We start from the raw sequence: 20741 nt of genomic DNA, 5'->3' as shown, positions 1-20741 counted from the left end.
AATTTCCCAGTTTTTCGGTTAAGAACAGGGCAATGGGATTAGGATTCGATGTATTCTTGTCTCTAACGGAAGAAGAGGGGCCACACATGGTGTACAGATCTGTGCACTCGCTGACGCACAATTTGCCACCCATTTCTTGTATGAAGGCAGCAAAATAGTGAATATTATCCTAATTACAAAATGTGCCCACATTATATTTCCCTTCTAAACTAGAAAAATTATGTAAATAAAAAAGTTTAGATATTCTAAACTGGTTTCGGAGATTTTAACCCCTTAACCCCTTCACCCCCGGCCACTAAAACACCCTAATGACCGGGCCATTTTTTGCAATTCTGACCAGTGTCACTTTGACAGGTTATAACTCTGGAACGCTTCAACGGATCCTGGCGATTCTGAGATTGTTTTTTCGTGACATATTGTACTTCATGTCAGTGGTAAATTTAGGCCGATATTTTTTGCGTTTATTTGTGAAAATTTAGGAAATTTGGCGAAAATTTTGAAAATTTCGCAATTTTCAAACTTTGAAAATTTATGCCCATAAATCTGAGAAATATGTCACACAAAATAGTTACTAAATAACATTTCCCACTTGTCTACTTTACATCAGCGCAATTTTCGAAACAAATTTTTTTTTCGTTAGGAAGTTAGAAGGGGTCAAAGTTCATCAGCAATTTCTCATTTTTCCAACAAAATTTAGAAAATAATTTTTTTTAGGGACCACATCACATTTGAGGTGACTTTGAGAGACCGAGGTGACAGAAAATACCCAAAAGTGACCCCATTCTAAAAACTGCACCCCTCACTCTGCTCAAAACCACATCCAAAAAGTTTATTAACCCTTTAGGTGCTTCACAGGAACCAAAGCAATGTGGAAGGAAAAAATGAAAATTTTACTTTTTAACACAAAAATGTTACTTTAGCCATAAAATTTTCATTTTCACAAGGGAGAAAAGAGAAAGTGCACCCTACAATTTATTGTGCATTTTCTCCTGAGTACGCCGATACCCCATATGTGGTAAAAATCAATTGTTTGGGTGCACAGCGGAGCTCGGAAGGGAAGGAGCGCCATTTGAATTTTTGAACGCAAAATTAGCTGCACTCATTAGCGGACGCCATGTCGGGTTTGAAGACCCCCTGAGGTGCCTAAACAATGGAGCTCCCCCACAAGTGACCCCATTTTGGAAACTAGAGCCCTCAAATATTTTTTCTAGATGTTTGATGAGCACTTTGAACACCTGGGGGCTTCACAGAAGTTTATAACGTTGAGCCGTGAAAAGAAAAAAATTTTTTTTTACCACAAAACTGTTGCTTCAACTAGGTAGCTTTTTTTTTCACAAGGGTATTGGGAAAAAATGCAACATAAAATATATTGTCCATTTTCTCCTGAGTACGCAGATACCTCATATGTGGTGGAAATCAAATGTTTGGACACACGGCAGTGCTCGGAAGGCAAGGAGCGCCATTTAAATGCAAAATTAGCTGCACTCATTAGCGGACGCCATGTCAGGTTTGAAGACCCCCTGAGGTGCCTAAACAATGGATCTCCCCCACAAGTGACCCCATTTTGGAAACTAGAGCCCTCAAATAATTTTTCTAGATGTTTGGTGAGCACTTTGAACACCTGGGGGCTTCACAGAAGTTTATAGCGTTGAGCCGTGAAAAGAAAAAAAAAATTTTTTACCACAAAACGGTTGCTTCAATTAGGTAGCTTTTTTTTTCACAAGGGTAACAGGAAAAAATGCACCATAAAATGTATTGTGCATTTTCTCCTGAGTACGCAGATACATCATATGTGGTGGAAAGTAATTGTTTGGGCGCATGGCGGGGCTCAGAAGAGAAGGAGCGCCATTTGACAGCAAAATTGGTTGGAATCATTAGCGGACGCCATGTCACGTTTGGAGACCCCCTATGGTGCCTAAACAGTGGAGCTCCCCCACAAGTGACACCATTTTGGAAACTAGAGCCCTCAAATAATTTTTCTAGATGTTTGGTGAGCACTTTGAACACCTGGGGGCTTCACAGAAGTTTATAGCGTTGAGCCGTGAAAAGAAAAAAATTTTTTTTACCACAAAACGGTTGCTTCAACTAGGTAGCTTTTTTTTTCACAAGGCTATCAGGAAAAAATGCACCATAAAACGTATTGTGCATTTTCTCCTGAGTACGCAGATACCTCATATGTGGTGGAAAGTAATTGTTTGGGCGCATGGCGGGGCTCAGAAGAGAAGGAGCGCCATTTGACTTTTCAAACGCACAGACGCAGTGCACTGATCGGTCGCTGCAGGACGCACGGTCGGATGCGATAAAAAAAGCGTCGGGGATACATAAAAAAAAAAGTCACGCCAAAAATTGACCATGGATGCAGATATGTTATGTGCATCCCTGATCAGCGCTCGGCGGGACGCACAGACGGATGCCATACAAAAATTGTCGCGAATACGGAAAAAAGTCACGCCAAAAATTGAGCAGGGATGCCGATCCGTTATCTGCATCCCTGATCAGCGCTCGGCGGGACGCACGGACGGATGCGATACAAAAAGCGTCGGGAATACGGAAAAAAGTCACGCCAAAAATTGAGCAGGGATGCCGATCCGTTATCTGCATCCCTGATCAGCGCTCGGCGGGACGCACGGACGGATGCCATACAAAAATTGTCGCGAATACGGAAAAAAGTCACGCCAAAAATTGAGCAGGGATGCCGATCCGTTATCTGCATCCCTGATCAGCGCTCGGCGGGACGCACGGACGGACGCGATACAAAAAGCGTCGCGAATACGGAAAAAAGTCATGCCAAAAACTGACCACGGATGCAGATCCGTTATCTGCATCCCTGATCAGCGCTTGGCGGGACGCACGGACAGATGAAGTGTAAAAATGGACAAGATACAATAAAAAAAAAAAAAAAAAGTTATACTCACAGTACCAAGAGGATCACTGACCAGAAGAGTTGCAGAGGAACAAGAAGGCAGTGAGATAGACAGCTTTACACCAGCAGCAGGCAGGACGTTGGACAGATCAGCAGAAGGACCCAGATGGAGGCAGATGTGATCGGGCCAGTGAAGACCTCGGACGACCCGTGAAGGCAGGTAAGAGGACGTCGGGGGGGGCAGGGGGGGGGGGGGATGGGGAGAGGGGGGGGCAGATGGGGGGGGTTAGAGGGAGAGCAGAGGGGGCGGAGAAGCAAAGGCAGAAGGAAGGAACCTTGGAAGCAGATGACAGAGGAGGCAGGCAGATCGCGTGGGGAGCAGATCGGGATGCCGGGGGGCAGATCGGGGCGTAGGGGGGCAGATCGGGGCGTAGGGGGGCAGATCTGGGGGGGCACGGGCAGGGGCCTTCACGGGAGCGCGCAGGGGCCTTCACGGGAGCGCGCAGGGGCCATCGCCGGAGCACAATACTTACCTTTGGAGCTGGCGCGGTGACAGCAGAGGCGGCGTCTGCGGCGGCAGCAGCGGTGGCGTGGTACCAAAAGTACCAGCCACTCCACGCTGCAGCCATGTTGGGGGAGGGTCCCCAGAGCAGTACAGGCCTGGGGAGGGCGGCCACCGGCAGATCAGACCGCCCCACTGCACACTGATTGGAGCGATTGCGCGTCATAGCACGATCGCTCCAATCAGTGCTGCAGGGGCTGGGGGCGGCATGTTTGAGGTCCACCTATGATATGCTGCAGCAGCTGCGGCATCTCATAGCTGGATCTCACAGGATCGCACTAATTCGGGCATTATTTTTGCCGAAATTAGTGCGATCGATGTGGTTGGCGGTTCAGATTTGAACAGCCAATCACATCGATCGTCGATAGGGGGTGGCGATGCCACCCCCCCTGGGGTCAAGCAAAGGTCCCCTGCTGTAAGAAACAGCAGGGGACATCATTTGAAAGCCGTTGCTATGGCCACGGCAATCAAATGAAGTTTAGGCAGTAAAATTACGTCCCTGGTCGTTAAGTCACGTTAAAATAGGACGTAATTTTACTGCCCGTGGTCATGAAGGGGTTAATGACCGCGGGCAGTAAAATTATGTCCAAGTGGTCATAGTGTTAATCTACTCCCGCTGTTGCCAGCAAACAATAAAGAAAGCAAGTGTATACTGCCCCCCAGCAGAAAATTTCAGTGGTTTCAGCCACAGAGGGTAGCTCAGACCCTGGAGATCATGATTAGGGCAGAAAAAAATGATTCATCTCCCACCTGGCATGATTAATCATGTCAGAAGGGAGATAAGTCGCCTCCCCCGGTCCCCAAATGTGGCCAAAATGCACCCCCCCACCCAATCAACTAAAATGGATCATCCTCCTCCTCTGAGTTCTGTCGTATCTGACATGTCAGATGCAACATCAAAGTTCTCCCCTGGTTCAGCCAGGTCACCCCCTGTCAATCCCCGGTCTCCCGTTACCTCCTGCAACGACGATCCCCCATAATCCCTCCTCTTCCTTCTCAGAAGATCTTGGCCACATTAGCAGAGCGGCTCTCAGCCGGCTCCCTGCTAGTAGACACTGAGCTTACTCCAGCTCACACTACCATGCTGTGGACCCGGGGAGTGTGAATGCAGTATCACTGCACCCACACTCCTCCCATGGAGGGTTTGCACTTCCAGAAAATGGGGGATACGTTTTCAAAGTGTACCACCCATATTCTGGAAGGTACAAAATCGTCGTAGGACCTCCAAAATGGATTACGGCAGACCGGATTTTTTTTTTCTTTTCAAAATATTACTGAAAGCGGGAATGTGTTGGGGAGTGTTTTTTCAAATAAAAAAATTTTTTTGTCTTTTTTTATTACTGACTAGGTTAGTAATGTCAAGTATCTGATAGATGCCGTGACATCATTAACCTTAACCCCAACAACCCCATTTATTTCCCCATTTGCCACCGCATTAGGGCAAGGGGAAGAGTCAGGGCAAAGAGCCAGGATTAGCGCATCCAATGGATGCGCCACTTCAGGGTGGCTGCAGCCTGCTATTTTTAGGCTGGGAAGGGCCAAATAACCATGGGTCTTTCCACCCTGAGAATACCAGACCACAGCTGTCCACTTTACCTTGCCTGGAAATCCAATTTGGGGGGTGTGATGGTGTGATATTGTGGGTTATGTACCATTTTGTGTGGGTTCATGGTTTGGGCGTGGTGGTCTGTCTATTCGATATATTGTTTGTCCTGTTAAGTCCTGTTATATTCCCTTGAAGTGCTTCTGTGCCTAGGTCTGGGGGAGGGGGCCTGGAATACACCTAAACTCGGTTTACCTGCGAGATTAGTGATTCTGGGGAGACGCCGAGGCTGCAGACAGCACCCCAAAGACGCTGTGAGAAACCCCGATTTCCCTGGAGAAGAACTGTTGGAAGAGTGTGACTGAACTCCGGGACATTTATGCCATTTCTGGACTCGTTTTACCCTCTGTGTGGTTTATTATTTGATGGTCATTCTATATTGCATGGAATAAATATGCTTTGGATTGTTCACTCATCTCTCGCTCTGTAAATTGTGTGATATGGGAGACAGACCCCTTCACAGGAGGACTCCACTTTTCTTTTAATTATTTATATATTAAAAAAATTGCATGGGGAGACCATCATTTTGGAATACCAGCCAAGGTGAAGCTGCCAGCTGTGGTCTGCAGACGTCTGCTTTACCCTAGCTGTTTGTTTTTTTTGTTTTGTTGTTTTTTTAATTATTTAATTTTTAATTTTTTTTTAGCTAAATACAAGGCTAAACACCCTTTATGAAAGTCACTAAATGGTGCCAGCTTAGAATATGCAGGGGGGTGGGATATTATATATGTGTTTGACATCTATTTATCTATCCATCCATCCATCCATCCTAGATTATTAGACTATGTGCCCACGATCAGGATTTGCAGTGGTTTGGACGCAGAGTGTTTTGACTGCAATTTTGTGCAGTACAAGCGCAGTAGCGGGATGTTTAGAAATCTCCTGCCCACTGTGCTGCTTTTATCTGTAGCATAAACTGACCAGCGGCGCGGCTTCCTGAGACCCAGGATGTCAGTTTATGCTGTGGAGATGAGTGTGTTCTTCGCAGCCTAGAGAATAAAGTCCGCAGCGGCCTGAACCCGGATCGTGGGCACGGGCAGCTGCATTCTCGTGTGGAAAACAATGGCATCTGCACAGAAAATCTGACACTGCGTCCTAGATTCAGTGTCGCCGGATTGTGAGCACACAGCCTAAGTGAGAAATTTGGCACTACAGCAAAATTTTTGTAAACTACCTGTGGTGTTAAAATGCTCACTGTAATCCTGAATAAAATTTTTGAGTGGTCTAGTGTCCAAAATGGGGTCACTTGTGGGGGTTTCTGCTGTATAGGTACCTTAGGGCCCCTGCAAATGCACCATGGTGCCCGCCATTTATTTCAACTTTTCCAAAATTCACAGGGTGCTCCTTCCGTTCCAAGCCCTCCCGTTTGTCCAAACAGGGATTTTTGGCCACATGTAGGGCATCAAACTGTGGGGTTTACTTTTGTCGTGTTTCCTCTTGAAAAAGTGAGAAATTTGGTGCTAAAGCAACATTTTTGTTAAAAAAAAAATGAACATTTTCATTATGACGACCTAATGTTATCAAATTCTGTGAAGTATCTGTGGGTTCAAATGCTCAATATACCCCTGGATAAAATCCTTGAGGGGTCTAGTTTCTAAAAGGGGATCACTTGTGGGGGAGCTCCACTGTTTAGGCACCTTAGGGGCTCTCTAAATGCGGCTTGGCATTCGCTAATGATTCCAGCTAATTTTACAGTCAAATGGTGCTCCTTCCCTTTCAAGCCCTGCCGTGTGCCCAAACAGTTGATTACCACCACATATGAGGTATCTGCGCACTCAGGAGACATTGCACAATAAATTTTATGGTGCATATTTTCCTGTTACCCTTGTGAATAAAAGCTATTAGACCTTAGTTCCCATGGGCCTTTAATTTACATCACTCCTGCTGGGTTGTCTCCCGTGCCCGCGATTTACACTAGCTGCGGTTTTGTACCGCGTGCGGTTTGCTTAAACGCTGTCGTTCTGTGTGCATGCTGTTGTCCACAATAAAATTGACATAGTGCTTGCCATGAACCTTGATCTGTGGTGATTGCTGCCCTACCCTTGCACTTTATTCTTCTCCTCCTCCCCCCCTTTTCCCTTCCCCTGTTCCTGATTATTTAATGTATGAAATATTAACTATGTCTAATAAAATTTATTTGTATTTTTGGAATATGACTCCATTTTTCTTGAATTTCTCTGAATGTAAATGAGCCAGTCAGGAATAGCGGGAAACTGGTCCTGAACTGGTTAAAGGTGAAAATAGCTGAGACATGAAGGGGTTAATGATAATGATGACCCCCCCAAGATATTAGGGACCCTGCACCTACCTCCTCCTGCAGAGCCGCACACTAGATATATAATACCCTGCACCTACCTCCACCTGCAGAGCCGCACACTAGATATATAATACCCTGCACCTACCTCCACCTGCAGAGCCGCACACTAGATATATAATAACCTGCACCTACCTCCACCTGCAGAGCCGCACACTAGATATATAATACCCTGCACCTACCTCCACCTGCAGAGCCGCACACTAGATATATAATACCCTGCACCTACCTCCACCTGCAGAGCCGCACACTAGATATATAATACCCTGCACCTACCTCCACCTGCAGAGCCGCACACTAGATATATAATACCCTGCACCTACCTCCACCTGCAGAGCCGCACACTAGATATATAATACCCTGCACCTACCTCCACCTGCAGAGCCGCACACTAGATATATAATACCCTGCACCTACCTCCACCTGCAGAGCCGCACACTAGATATATAATACCCTGCACCTACCTCCACCTGCAGAGCCGCACACTAGATATATAATACCCTGCACCTACCTCCACCTGCAGAGCCGCACACTAGATATATAATACCCTGCACCTACCTCCACCTGCAGAGCCGCACACTAGATATATAATACCCTGCACCTACCTCCACCTGCAGAGCCGCACACTAGATATATAATAACCTGCACCTACCTCCACCTGCAGAGCCGCACACTAGATATATAATACCCTGCACCTACCTCCACCTGCAGAGCCGCACACTAGATATATAATACCCTGCACCTACCTCCACCTGCAGAGCCGCACACTAGATATATAATACCCTGCACCTACCTCCACCTGCAGAGCCGCACACTAGATATATAATAACCTGCACCTACCTCCACCTGCAGAGCCGCACACTAGATATATAATACCCTGCACCTACCTCCACCTGCAGAGCCGCACACTAGATATATAATACCCTGCACCTACCTCCACCTGCAGAGCCGCACACTAGATATATAATAACCTGCACCTACCTCCACCTGCAGAGCCGCACACTAGATATATAATACCCTGCACCTACCTCCACCTGCAGAGCCGCACACTAGATATATAATACCCTGCACCTACCTCCACCTGCAGAGCCGCACACTAGATATATAATACCCTGCACCTACCTCCACCTGCAGAGCCGCACACTAGATATATAATACCCTGCACCTACCTCCACCTGCAGAGCCGCACACTAGATATATAATACCCTGCACCTACCTCCACCTGCAGAGCCGCACACTAGATATATAATACCCTGCACCTACCTCCACCTGCAGAGCCGCACACTAGATATATAATACCCTGCACCTACCTCCACCTGCAGAGCCGCACACTAGATATATAATACCCTGCACCTACCTCCACCTGCAGAGCCGCACACTAGATATATAATACCCTGCACCTACCTCCACCTGCAGAGCCGCACACTAGATATATAATACCCTGCACCTACCTCCACCTGCAGAGCCGCACACTAGATATATAACACCCTGCACCTACCTCCACCTGCAGAGCCGCACACTAGATATATAATACCCTGCACCTACCTCCTCCTGCAGAGCCGCACACTAGATATATAATACCCCGCACCTACCTCCACCTGCAGAGCCGCACACTAGATATATAATACCCTGCACCTACCTCCTCCTGCAGAGCCGCACACTAGATATATAATACCCTGCACCTACCTCCACCTGCAGAGCCGCACACTAGATATATAATACCCTGCACCTACCTCCTCCTGCAGAGCCGCACACTAGATATATAATACCCTGCACCTACCTCCTCCTGCAGAGCCGCACACTAGATATATAATACCCTGCACCTACCTCCTCCTGCAGAGCCGCATACTAGATATATAATACCCTGCACCTACCTCCACCTGCAGAGCCGCACACTAGATATATAATACCCTGCACCTACCTCCTCCTGCAGAGCCGCACACTAGATATATAATACCCTGCACCTACCTCCACCTGCAGAGCCGCACACTAGATATATAATACCCTGCACCTACCTCCACCTGCAGAGCCGCACACTAGATATATAATACCCTGCACCTACCTCCACCTGCAGAGCCGCACACTAGATATATAATACCCTGCACCTACCTCCACCTGCAGAGCCGCACACTAGATATATAATACCCTGCACCTACCTCCACCTGCAGAGCCGCACACTAGATATATAATACCCTGCACCTACCTCCACCTGCAGAGCCGCACACTAGATATATAATACCCTGCACCTACCTCCACCTGCAGAGCCGCACACTAGATATATAATACCCTGCACCTACCTCCACCTGCAGAGCCGCACACTAGATATATAATACCCTGCACCTACCTCCACCTGCAGAGCCGCACACTAGATATATAATACCCTGCACCTACCTCCTCCTGCAGAGCCGCACACTAGATAGATAATACCCTGCACCTACCTCCACCTGCAGAGCCGCACACTAGATATATAATACCCTGCACCTACCTCCACCTGCAGAGCCGCACACTAGATATATAATACCCTGCACCTACCTCCACCTGCAGAGCCGCACACTAGATATATAATACCCTGCACCTACCTCCACCTGCAGAGCCGCACACTAGATATATAATACCCTGCACCTACCTCCACCTGCAGAGCCGCACACAGATATATAATACCCTGCACCTACCTCCACCTGCAGAGCCGCACACTAGATATATAATACCCTGCACCTACCTCCACCTGCAGAGCCGCACACTAGATATATAATACCCTGCACCTACCTCCACCTGCAGAGCCGCACACTAGATATATAATACCCTGCACCTACCTCCACCTGCAGAGCCGCACACAGATATATAATACCCTGCACCTACCTCCACCTGCAGAGCCGCACACTAGATATATAATACCCTGCACCTACCTCCACCTGCAGAGCCGCACACTAGATATATGGCTGCTCTGTGCTTCCAGGACCTGTGATGATGTCACATGGAGGGGAGGAGTCAGGGGTCACATGATCAGCTCCTCAGTGTATGCAGGACTCTGCTGTGCTGGTTGTCATGGTGCTGGATGAGGGGAAGTTTATGTGTGGGGTCAGGAGGGGTTTACAGTGTGGATGTAGCAGAGCCGTGTGTACGAGGTGTACGGAGAGGAGCCGTGTGTGTACGAGGTGTACGGAGCAGAGCCGTGTGTGTACGAGATGTACGGAGCGGAACCGTGTGTGTACGAGGTGTGCGGAGCAGAGCCGTGTGTGTACGAGGTGTACGGAGAGGAGCCGTGTGTGTACGAGGTGTACGGAGCAGAGCCGTGTGTGTACGAGATGTACGGAGCGGAACCGTGTGTGTACGAGGTGTGCGGAGCAGAGTCGTGTGTGTACGAGGTGTACGGAGAGGAGCAGTGTGTGTACGAGGTGTACGGAGCGGAGCCGTGTGTGTACGAGGTGTACGGAGCGGAGCCGTGTGTGTACGAGGTGTGCGGAGCAGAGTCGTGTGTGTACGAGGTGTACGGAGCGTAGCCGTGTGTGTACGAGGTGTACGGAGCGGAGCCGTGTGTGTACGAGGTGTGCGGAGCAGAGTCGTGTGTGTACGAGGTGTACGGATCAGAGCCGCGTGTGTACGAGGTGTACGGATCAGAGCCGCGTGTGTACGAGGTGTACGGAGCAGAGCCGTGTGTGTACGAGGTGTACGGAGCGGAACCGTGTGTGTACGAGGTGTGCGGAGCAGAGTCGTGTGTGTACGAGGTGTACGGAGCAGAGCCGCGTGTGTACGAGGTGTACGGAGCAGAGCCGCGTGTGTACGAGGTGTACGGAGCGGAGCCGCGTGTGTACGAGGTGAGCGGAGCCGTGTGTGTACGAGTGTACGGAGCGGAGCCGCGTGTGTACGAGGTGTACGGAGCGGGAGCCGCGTGTGTACGAGGTGTACGGAACGGTAGCCGCGTGTGTACGAGGTGTACGGAACGGAGCCGCGTGTGTACGAGGTGTACGGAACGGAGCCGCGTGTGTACGAGGTGTACGGAGCGGAGCCGCGTGTGTACGAGGTGTACGGAGCGGAGCCGCGTGTGTACGAGGTGTACGGAGCGGAGCCGCGTGTGTACGAGGTGTACGGAGCGGAGCCGCGTGAGTACGAGGTGTACGGAGCGGAGCCGCGTGTTTACGAGGTGTACGGAGCGGGAGCCGCGTGTGTACGAGGTGTACGGAGCGGAGCCGCGAGTGTGTACAAGGTGTACGGAGCGGAGCCGCGTGTGTACGAGGTGTACGGAGTGGAGCCATGTGTGTACGATGTGTGCGGAGCTGAGTCGTGTAGGGACTTTTCCAAAAAAGTTTGTAACTGCTCCATTGGGACCCATGGTCTTGGTCTTGTGGCGCCCTGGACTAGCCAGGTCGTCACAGGTACTGCAACAACACACCCCGCACCCCGAGATAGGCACACCAGTCATACACAAATCCTTGTTGCCTCCCTCTAGGGGCTGATGTCCACACCAGGTGGGGTGGAGCCAGGTGGTTGGCCCCACCCACTGAGGAGTTCACAGTCCTGGAGGCGGGAAAGGAAGTCAGAACAGTTAGGGAGAGTGAAGGAGAAGGAGAGAAGTAGCAGTTGAGGAGCAATCTGACCGTGTCCGGGTACGTGGCCCGGGCACCAAGAGCAAGGTTGGCAGACGGTGGTGGCCGTCTGCAGGAGAGGCCGATTGACGCCGGTACCGAACCGGGGAGCGAAGAGAAGCCAGCACAAACCGGCAGGGCCTACGGACCCCGACCAGTCACCATTAAACCGGTCAAATCCGTTAGCGACCGGAACCTCTGGGGTTTCCTAGCAGCAAAGACCCGATTGAAGGCAACCGTCCAAACCGAGAAAGGGAAATACAGCTACCGCCACAGCTAGAATTCCCAGGGCCAGAGCCTGCGGGCAAAAGGGGCTCCTCCGGCACCTATCCAAGCTGGGGACCGGGTTACCGGTGGGAAGCCATCGGGACCGAAGATACACAACAGGTGCAGGGAAAGGCAGCCACCACCAACCTTCTGGGGGTAACCCGCGACCCCTGCACCCTCACCAACCCTGCCTCCCCGTCACCTCACCGGGACCACCAACCCCCTACCCCACGGAGGGGAGAGAACCATTTCGGCTGCTCCCTGTCATCACTCACGGGATCCCCGTCCAGAGCAGCGGTGGTGTCCCCAACCTCACCACAAACCGTGGGTGGCGTCACGGACCAACTCCCCAAACTACCCCCCTTTCACTCACGGGCGAGGAGCGCCGCTCGAGTCCCCGGATCCGGCCCACCGCTCGAGCCACCGAGTAGCAGCAGCGCCGGACCCGAGCATGGTGAGCGCAGCGCGCCCTCCTCCGCCCCGCGACAACTTGGAGTCACGAACAGGATCTTACCGTTCTGCCGGCTGGCAGAAGTGCGCCTTGTGTCCCGCCGGTGGTGTACGGCCGAAAAATTTCAGAAGCCGCCATCTTGGTGTTTCTCGAGCAGTGGAGGCGCGAAAGCCGAAGCTCGCCTATGAAGAGGAGGTGGTGAGAAAAGATCAAGGGGGGCGGAAACAAGATGTCTGCGCCCGACATGGCCGCCGGAGGAGCGGCGGTCGCAGCCGCAGCGGCGCTTGCGAAAGAGAATGGGCCTGGACGTGCTCCGGGCGCACGAGCAGGGGAGGTCGCGGCCCCCCGCCATTGCTCAGGTGATGCCGTTCTCCTTGCCCTATGTGCCCGGAGCTTACCTGGTTGCCGTAGTACGACGGGAAACCTGATGCTTTACAGGTCTTCCGGAAGAAGCTTAACCCGGTCCTAGAATTGTACCCCCTGAACCGATAAGCAACGTGCAGCGGTAGTGCTGGGGCAGCTAACCGGCGCGGCTGAGCAGGAGGCGGAGACCTGGGCTTAGGGGGACCGGTCCTCTGTGGCCGCCATCTTTGAGAAGCTGCAGATTGCCTTCGAGACCCGCACCGAGGTCGAGCTGCGGATGCGGTTCTATCAATGACGACAGCGGCCTGCAGATAGTATTAGAGACTATGCCTTGCGCCTGCAAACGCCCTTCGCACATTGAAGCGAGTGGATACCATTAATGATGCGGACAGCAACAAAATGCTAGTCGAACAGTTCGTGCAGGGGATGGGATCCCCGGAAGACCGCAGGCAGCTCCGGCTGTGGGCCCTAGAGCACCCTAACGTGGACTTTGCCGTGCTGAAAGAACAGGCCATCAAAGCTTTGCAACCCCCAGCATCTGACGTCCCTGAAGTAGCCCCATGGCCAGCTGAAACGGCTCCCATCGTGGTGGCCCCTTCTCTCCCAGCTCCCGCAGTGCCTGCAGCCACTGGCGGAATGATGGAAGAGCTGGCGGCCCAGGTCCGCCGCATAGATGGGGACCTCGCCAAGATCCTCGCCGCACTCCAGCCTCCGACAAGACCCCAGCCCCCGGGGAGGACTCAGCTCGCCGACCGCCCGGAGGACGTCCCCTGGATGCAGCGGAGAAGGGCCAATGACTCACGGTATGGACCTCCAATTTGTTACAGGTGCAGCAAGCCCGGCCACTACTCCCGATGGTGTCCGTTAAACGAGCAACCCCTGGGGCCACGGGCCAATCCTCAGGAGTGGAACCCAGTGGCCCCCCTGACTGGCGGGACCGGTACATCGGGGCCCGGCCCATCATCCCCCTGGCCATGGACGGCGTCCCGCTGATGGCACTCCTGGACACTGGATCCCAGGTAATTACGATACCTTACACACTGTATCAGCGGTATTGGGGAACTGATGAACTTGCCCCTCCAGACAGTAGCATGACACTGGTCGCAGCCAATGGACTCCCCTTGACCCAAGTGGGGTACAAACAAGTGTCCCATGACCGTGGGACGGGCTGAACTGTAGCACCAGGGAATGATTGTGATAATGAACGAACCCAGCGATCATAACCCGTAGGTAGTTGCTAGGGACTAATGTGATGGAGCACTGCATGAGGTGTTGACCCTACTGCGGCAGCTAGCTGCCACCGCAGTGGGAGGCCGACAGAGGGCTGTGCAGCGTGAGATCCGGGCCTTGATGTATCGGCAGCAAATTAACTCAACAGGAGGGGAGATTGGGGGAGTGAGAGTGATGGATGCAGCCCCTTTGATTGTGCCTCCCAGGAGCGAGATGATGATTTGGTGTAGGGCAGCGGTAAGTCCCCAGGGGCGAGACTACCCCGCCATGGTAGAGCCCATGCCCTCTGAACACTGGCCCACAGTAATGGCCGCCCGAGGGGGTGGTAGACTTCAAGAAAGGGAGGGTGCCCCTAAGGGTGTTAAACTGCGGGGAGGAGGAGGTTAGGCTTCCCCGGTACGCTACCCTCGCCACGTTGCTCACTTTAGACACACACACCATGCAGGAGGCCGTTCCTCCCGACCCCACGGCCTACTGCCAGTCCTCACCCATCTCCGGGGTGGTTAGATGAGTGGTGTCAAGAGTTGCACATAGGCACTGATGATACCCCTACACATCACAAAGAAGGGGTATACAGGGTTGTACAGGAGTATGAGCGAGTTTTCAGCAAACATTCATTAGATTTTGGGCGGATTAAAGGGGTCCAACACCATATCCCCACTGGTGAACATCCCCCTATTAAAGAGAGATATAGACCTATTCCCCCTGCACACTACCAATGCGCCAAGGACATGTTGAGGAACATGAAGGAGGCGGGGGTTATTAGGGATAGCTATAGTCCCTGGGCCACCCCGTTGGTGCTTGTCAAGAAGAAGGATGGCACCATGAGGATGTGTGTGGATTACCGGAAGATTAACCAGATAACACATAAGGATGCCTACCCTCTGCCCCGTATTGAGAGTCCCTGGCCGCACTGAGAACCGTTAACTACTTCTCTACCCTTGACCTCACCAGTGGGTACTGGCAGGTGGCCGTGGCACCTGAAGACCGTGAGAAGACCGCCTTCGCTACCCCCATGGGACTCTGTGAGTTCAACGCTGTGCAATGCCCCTGGAACTTTCCAACGGCTGATGGAATGCTGTCTGGGACATCTGAATTTTGAGACCGTCTTGTTATATCTGGACGATGTAATTGTGTACTCACAGACGTATGAAGTCCACCTGGAGCACCTAGCGGAGGTGTTCACATCCCTTGCCAAGTATGGGATGAAACTGAAGCCCTCAAAGTGTCATCTATTGAAGCCCAGGGTGCAGTACCTCGGACATGTGGTGGGCGCGGAAGGCGTCGCCCCAGACCCCGAAAAGATCACTGCCATTCAAGACTGGCCGAGGCCGACCACGGTGAGAGAGGTGAGACAGTTCCTGGGTCTGGTGGGCTACTACCGCCGCTTCATTAAGGGATACACGAAAATGGCTGCCCCCATGCAAACCTCCTCGTGCGACAGACCAAGGGTGGCAGGTCCCCTGGAACCCCATTGGTGTGGGAAGAAAAGCATGAAGAGTCCTTCCATCAGCTGAAGACGGCTTTGACTGGGGAAGAAATCCTGGCGTACCCAGACTACAGTCTCCCATTCATCCTTTACACCGATGCCAGTAATGTAGGCTTGGGAGCAGTCTTGTCCCAGATCCAGGACGGAAGAGAGAAGGTGATCGCTTATGCTAGCAGGAAACTCCGGCTTACGGAAAGGAATCCCGAGAACTATAGCTCCTTCAAGCTTGAGCTCTTAGCACTGGTGTGGGCCATCACCGAGCGATTCCGCCATTACCTCGCAGCGGCCAAGTTCACCGCTTATACTGACAACAACCGGTTAACCCATCTGGACACAGCCAAGCTGGGTGCATTGGAGCAACGGTGGGTGGCCAGGTTGGCTAATTATGATTTCACCATCAAATACCAAGCCGGCCGTAAGAATGCTAATGCAGACGCACTCTCCCGGATGCCCCACCTGTGGGGAGAAGGGCCGGATGATGATGACCTTGAAGAGATCGAGTTGCCTGCGTTCCACCGGCCGCCAGCCGAGAAGTTACATGTCCATCAACAACAGGTGAACTTAGACCCGCTGCCTAGCCAAGGGTGGCAAGAAGCCCAGGATCGGGCACCTGCCGTCTGCTTGGTCAAGACCCTGGTGGAACAGGGCTCCGCCGGGATCGACCCTGCTGCCCCCGCCGAGGCCCAACGACTGTGGAAGGAACGAGCCCGGCTGTACCTGCACCAGGGAAAGCTGTACTGGGAATTTATCAACACGAAGACCCACGAGAAGGTTCACCAGCTGGTGATTCCCCAGACTAACCTGCCCACTGTCCTGCAGGCATACCATAGCGGTGCTGGGCACTTTGGGTGGAAGAAGCTGGAGATGTTGCTCAGGGAGCGGTTCTATTGGAGTGGGATGCGAGAGTCTGTGGAGGCCTGATGCCGAGAATGTGGCCCCTGTGCACTGAGAAGAAGGGACGAGGCCAGCCAGAAAGCCCCGCTGCACCCAATCATTACGCATCAATCGCTGGAGCTGGTTGCCCTCGACCACGTGAAACTCACCCCTAGCCGAAGTGGGTATACCTACGCTCTGACCATTGTGGACCACTATTCAAGATTTATGGTGGTTGTCCCAGTTAAGGACCTGACCGGCCGTACCGCCGCTAGAGCATTCCAGGCTTATTTCTCTCGACCGAAAGGGTACCCGGAGAGGGTACTTACCGACCGGGGCCCAGCTTTTGAAGCGGAGGTGTTTCAGGAGTTCTGCCAGTTGTACGGCTGCAAGAAGATTTGGACCACGCCTTACCATGCCCAGACATGGCATGTGTGAAAAGATGAACCACCTGGTCCTGGGCCTCCTCAAGACATTACCGCTGGAAGAGCGGAGCCTGTGGCCAGAAAAGCTACCTGACTTGGTCGATATGTACAACAACATCCCCTCCAGTTCTACGAAGTGCACACCGGCGTACCTGATGAGAGCTCGGCCCGGTCGGCTGCCAGTGGACCTGGAAATGGGTCTGGAAGCCCCAGAAGCCCTCCCTTCGACTGCTAGATGGGATGCTCAGCGAAGGGCGCAGTACCGACAGGTTCAAGAATACGTAGAGAAGAACTTGTGCCGGAGTCGAGAGCAGCAGGAGCAGTGCTTCAACAGGAAGGCCCCTGCAGGCCCCTTCCAGCCTGGGAATGTAGTGCTGAAGCGGAAGAGAAGAATCCATAAGCTGGATGATCAATGGGAGAAGACCCCGTATGTTATCCAACCCACCGAGTGGGAGAATGGGAAGGCCTAACAGATCAGTCGTGACCAGGGGAAGACCTTGGCCACGGTTTCCAGGGACCACCTGAAGAGGTGCCCGCCACCATTGAGGGTAGCACCTGCAGCTCCGGTCCCCAGACCGGCTGAAGAGAAAGAAAAAGGAGTAATCCACACCATGATGGGCGATTTCCCAGCAGATTGGCCTACGCAGAACGGCGCAGTGATTCTTCCAGTAATACTGTTCCCACAACCCGTGGATGAGAAAGTGTTGGAAGTGGTCGACGATGAGCCAGCGCCCAAGGACGCACCTGTACCCAGCTCCCCTATGCCTCCGCCTGCCCCACACGATAGACGGGAAGAGGAACCAGTTGTTCCCTCTGTTCCACTGTCTGTCACCACTGACATGGGGCCCCGTAGGTCCACACGTTCCAACCTAGGTAGGCCCCCGCTTAGGTACAGGGAAACCAACATTTAGGGGTGCAGTCCACTGATTGTATAAATGAGTAAATGAATGAAAGTAATCAACCGAGATGTTAACCTGATCATCCACCGTGATTGAACCGGCCGTTGCCGACAAGTTGTCCCCGTAGGGACCCTTTGCACCGTGCGTAAGGAACTACTTACGGACAAGCCCGAGAACTTGCAGGGCAACCACAAACTTGTGGAATGTAAATAATTGGCTTAGTTCCGTAGCCGCCTCCGGAGAGGCAGATTGGAGGAAGGGCCCGCAGCAGAGTAGGCTGGGGCCCGGCCACCACCTGGACCGGTGGCCATCCTCCGGGGGTCAGGGGTCCCCCATGGACGCGGGTCCCCTGAAGTGACCGTAGGGTATGAAATATCATACCCGTACCCGCTCGGGCAGCCTGGATGTGGACTGGGGTCAAGGGGAGCTGCCCACTTCTTAGGGGCAGCATCTGGGCCAGGTTGTTTGGGCGGGAGAGAGCGGAAGCCGACTGTTAATAAAATATGTTGCAACGTTAAAAGTACCGTGCCTCCCGTTATGGGAAGATTTATAAAAATACTTGTGTTTACTGTTTACATGTTTTCTACCTCTTTTACAGTTTTACAAAAATAAAACCGGTGATGGACGGGCAGCCCGCGGACGGTCTGCATTTAACCAAAGGGGAATGTGGCGCCCTGAACTAGCCAGGTCGTCACAGGTACTGCAACAACACACCCCACACCCCGAGATAGGCACAACAGTCACACACAAATCCTTGTTGCCTCCCTCCAGGGGCTGATGTCCACACATCTTCCGGGGGTAACCGCCGGCTGCGGGACCCGTCCATCCAGCCGTTTGTTTTACTGGAGACTCTGTATCCATTCTTGGCTGAGTGAGTACCACCGTGCCGTCTGGCACCGCGCTGCCCCCGCGACCCTGCACCTCACCAACCCTGCCTCCCCATCACCTCACCGGGCCCCGGGACCACCAACCCCCCTACCCACGGAGGGGAGAGAACCATCTCAGCTGCTCCCTGTCATCGCTCCCGGGATCCCTGTCCAGAGCAGCGGTGATGTCCCAACCTCACCACAAACCGAGGGTGGCGTCACGGACCAACTCCGCAAACCCAAACTACCCCCCTTTCACTCACGGGCAAGGAGCGCCGCTCGAGTCCCCGTATCCGGCCCACCGCTCGAGCCACCGAACAGCAGCAGCAGCGCCGGACCGGAGCGTGGTGAGCGCAGTGCGCCCTCCTCCGCCCGCGACAGTTTTCTGTCAGGGGGGTCACAAAGTGAGGTAATGGAGGCTGTAGGCAGACAGGAGACTGAAAGCCGTGGACGGACATGTAGCAGATATCCTGGAAAACCTGGGATGAGTAGCAGAGGCACTACCAGTCACAGGCATACAGCAGAAGTTCTAAAGACTGCAGACAGGCTGCAGAGGTACTGACACCCACAGGCAGACAGGTAACTGAGGTATTGGAAGGCGCAGAGGTCCTGGAGACCTCAGACAGGTGCAGACATACTGGAAGCCACAGACAGATTGGTAGCTGAGGTACTGGAAGCCACAGACAGATTGGTAGCTGAGGTGCTGGAGGCCACAGATAGTCTGGAGATGTTCTGGAGACTGCAGACAGGTCGCTATGCACACACAAACTAATAGTCTTAATACCAGGACACAGGTGTGTATCTTGGTAGCCTTATATAGGCCAGTTAAGCTCAACACATGGAGCGTGTCCGGCTACTTGCAAGCACAGGAAAGTTTAGCAGAGCGGGGGAAGGAGCAGATCCCAGAGACAGGACAGGCGTGTAACAAGTGGATGTTGTCAGCCAAATATCCAGCAATGATCCATAAAACTGTGACAACTCTGAATTTTTCTTCCCCTTACATCTATTGATTAATTCTCTATTGATCTATTCTCCCCTTTATCAGTGAATACCATTTATTTTTATCCTTTATCAAGTAAAATAATAATTGCAGATAGTGAAAGTCATTCTTCTGTGTTACCCAAATCTTTGCTTAACATTACACAATGTACATATTACATTCCTCTAAATAATGGGGACAATCTAGTTATACCTTTATCAATCCATTCTGTGACATTCCCAAAGTGCTCACAATTCCTGTTCTTCCAGATCAGAGCACAACATAAGTAATAACCTATACTAAAATGGATTATATTTCTGTCCAACACTGAGCAAACATTTTTCCAACTCCAAATTTGTCCCCTGTTTGTCCCAGGAGTCCCACTTCTAGGGGGAGATCGATTGCCGCCTTTCTCTGCACCGTGATAGACGTTTGGGTCATAGCACAATGTCGGGCAAACACCTTCTTTCACAAAAGTAAATCTTAAAGAAAATTCCTCCTAACAACTATTGCACGAACGCTGCAAAAATCTACAGAACTGGAATCTTTAGACTGTAATCCTGAAAAATGTAAGTGATTATCAAAGGGAAAATGTTCATTCTAATACGTCATTCAGAGAATTTTGGAATTCAGAAAATGAAAGGGAGGAAGGAGAACCAATAAGAAGGATATGAGATGTCCAATACAGAACAAGAAAAAATGAACTTGAATATGAATGAATTTATGGATAATGTGTCATGAGTGTGTCCCGCTCTGAGGAGACCTCTGGCGAGTCTGGGATCAGAAGGTCACAGCACCTTATTGTTCATAGGTCTACAACTTGACTTCAGTGAATCTACTTTTTTTTAGTACTGTAGGAGTTAAGGACTCTTTCCATTCTGGCTGTCCTTTGTAGCCTTAATCTCAGGTTAATCTCTTTTGTGACCACTCCCCTTTGTTAGAAAAATGCATGCATCTTACCATCTGACACCGGT

At 51.8% G+C, this 20741-nt stretch overlaps 1 protein-coding gene across 1 annotated transcript in view; it reads right to left on the bottom strand.

The window, feature by feature from the left end:
• Positions 1-20741, bottom strand: part of LOC142275767 (oocyte zinc finger protein XlCOF7.1-like) — a 143827-nt gene that overhangs the window by 40320 nt on the left and 82766 nt on the right. The window lies entirely within an intron of this gene.

Source organism: Anomaloglossus baeobatrachus, unplaced genomic scaffold, assembly GCF_048569485.1.
Source record: "Anomaloglossus baeobatrachus isolate aAnoBae1 unplaced genomic scaffold, aAnoBae1.hap1 Scaffold_386, whole genome shotgun sequence".
Taxonomy (NCBI): Eukaryota; Metazoa; Chordata; class Amphibia; order Anura; family Aromobatidae; genus Anomaloglossus; species Anomaloglossus baeobatrachus.
Note: the sequence above shows the minus strand (reverse complement) of the source record. Positions and strands in the feature narration are given on the sequence as shown.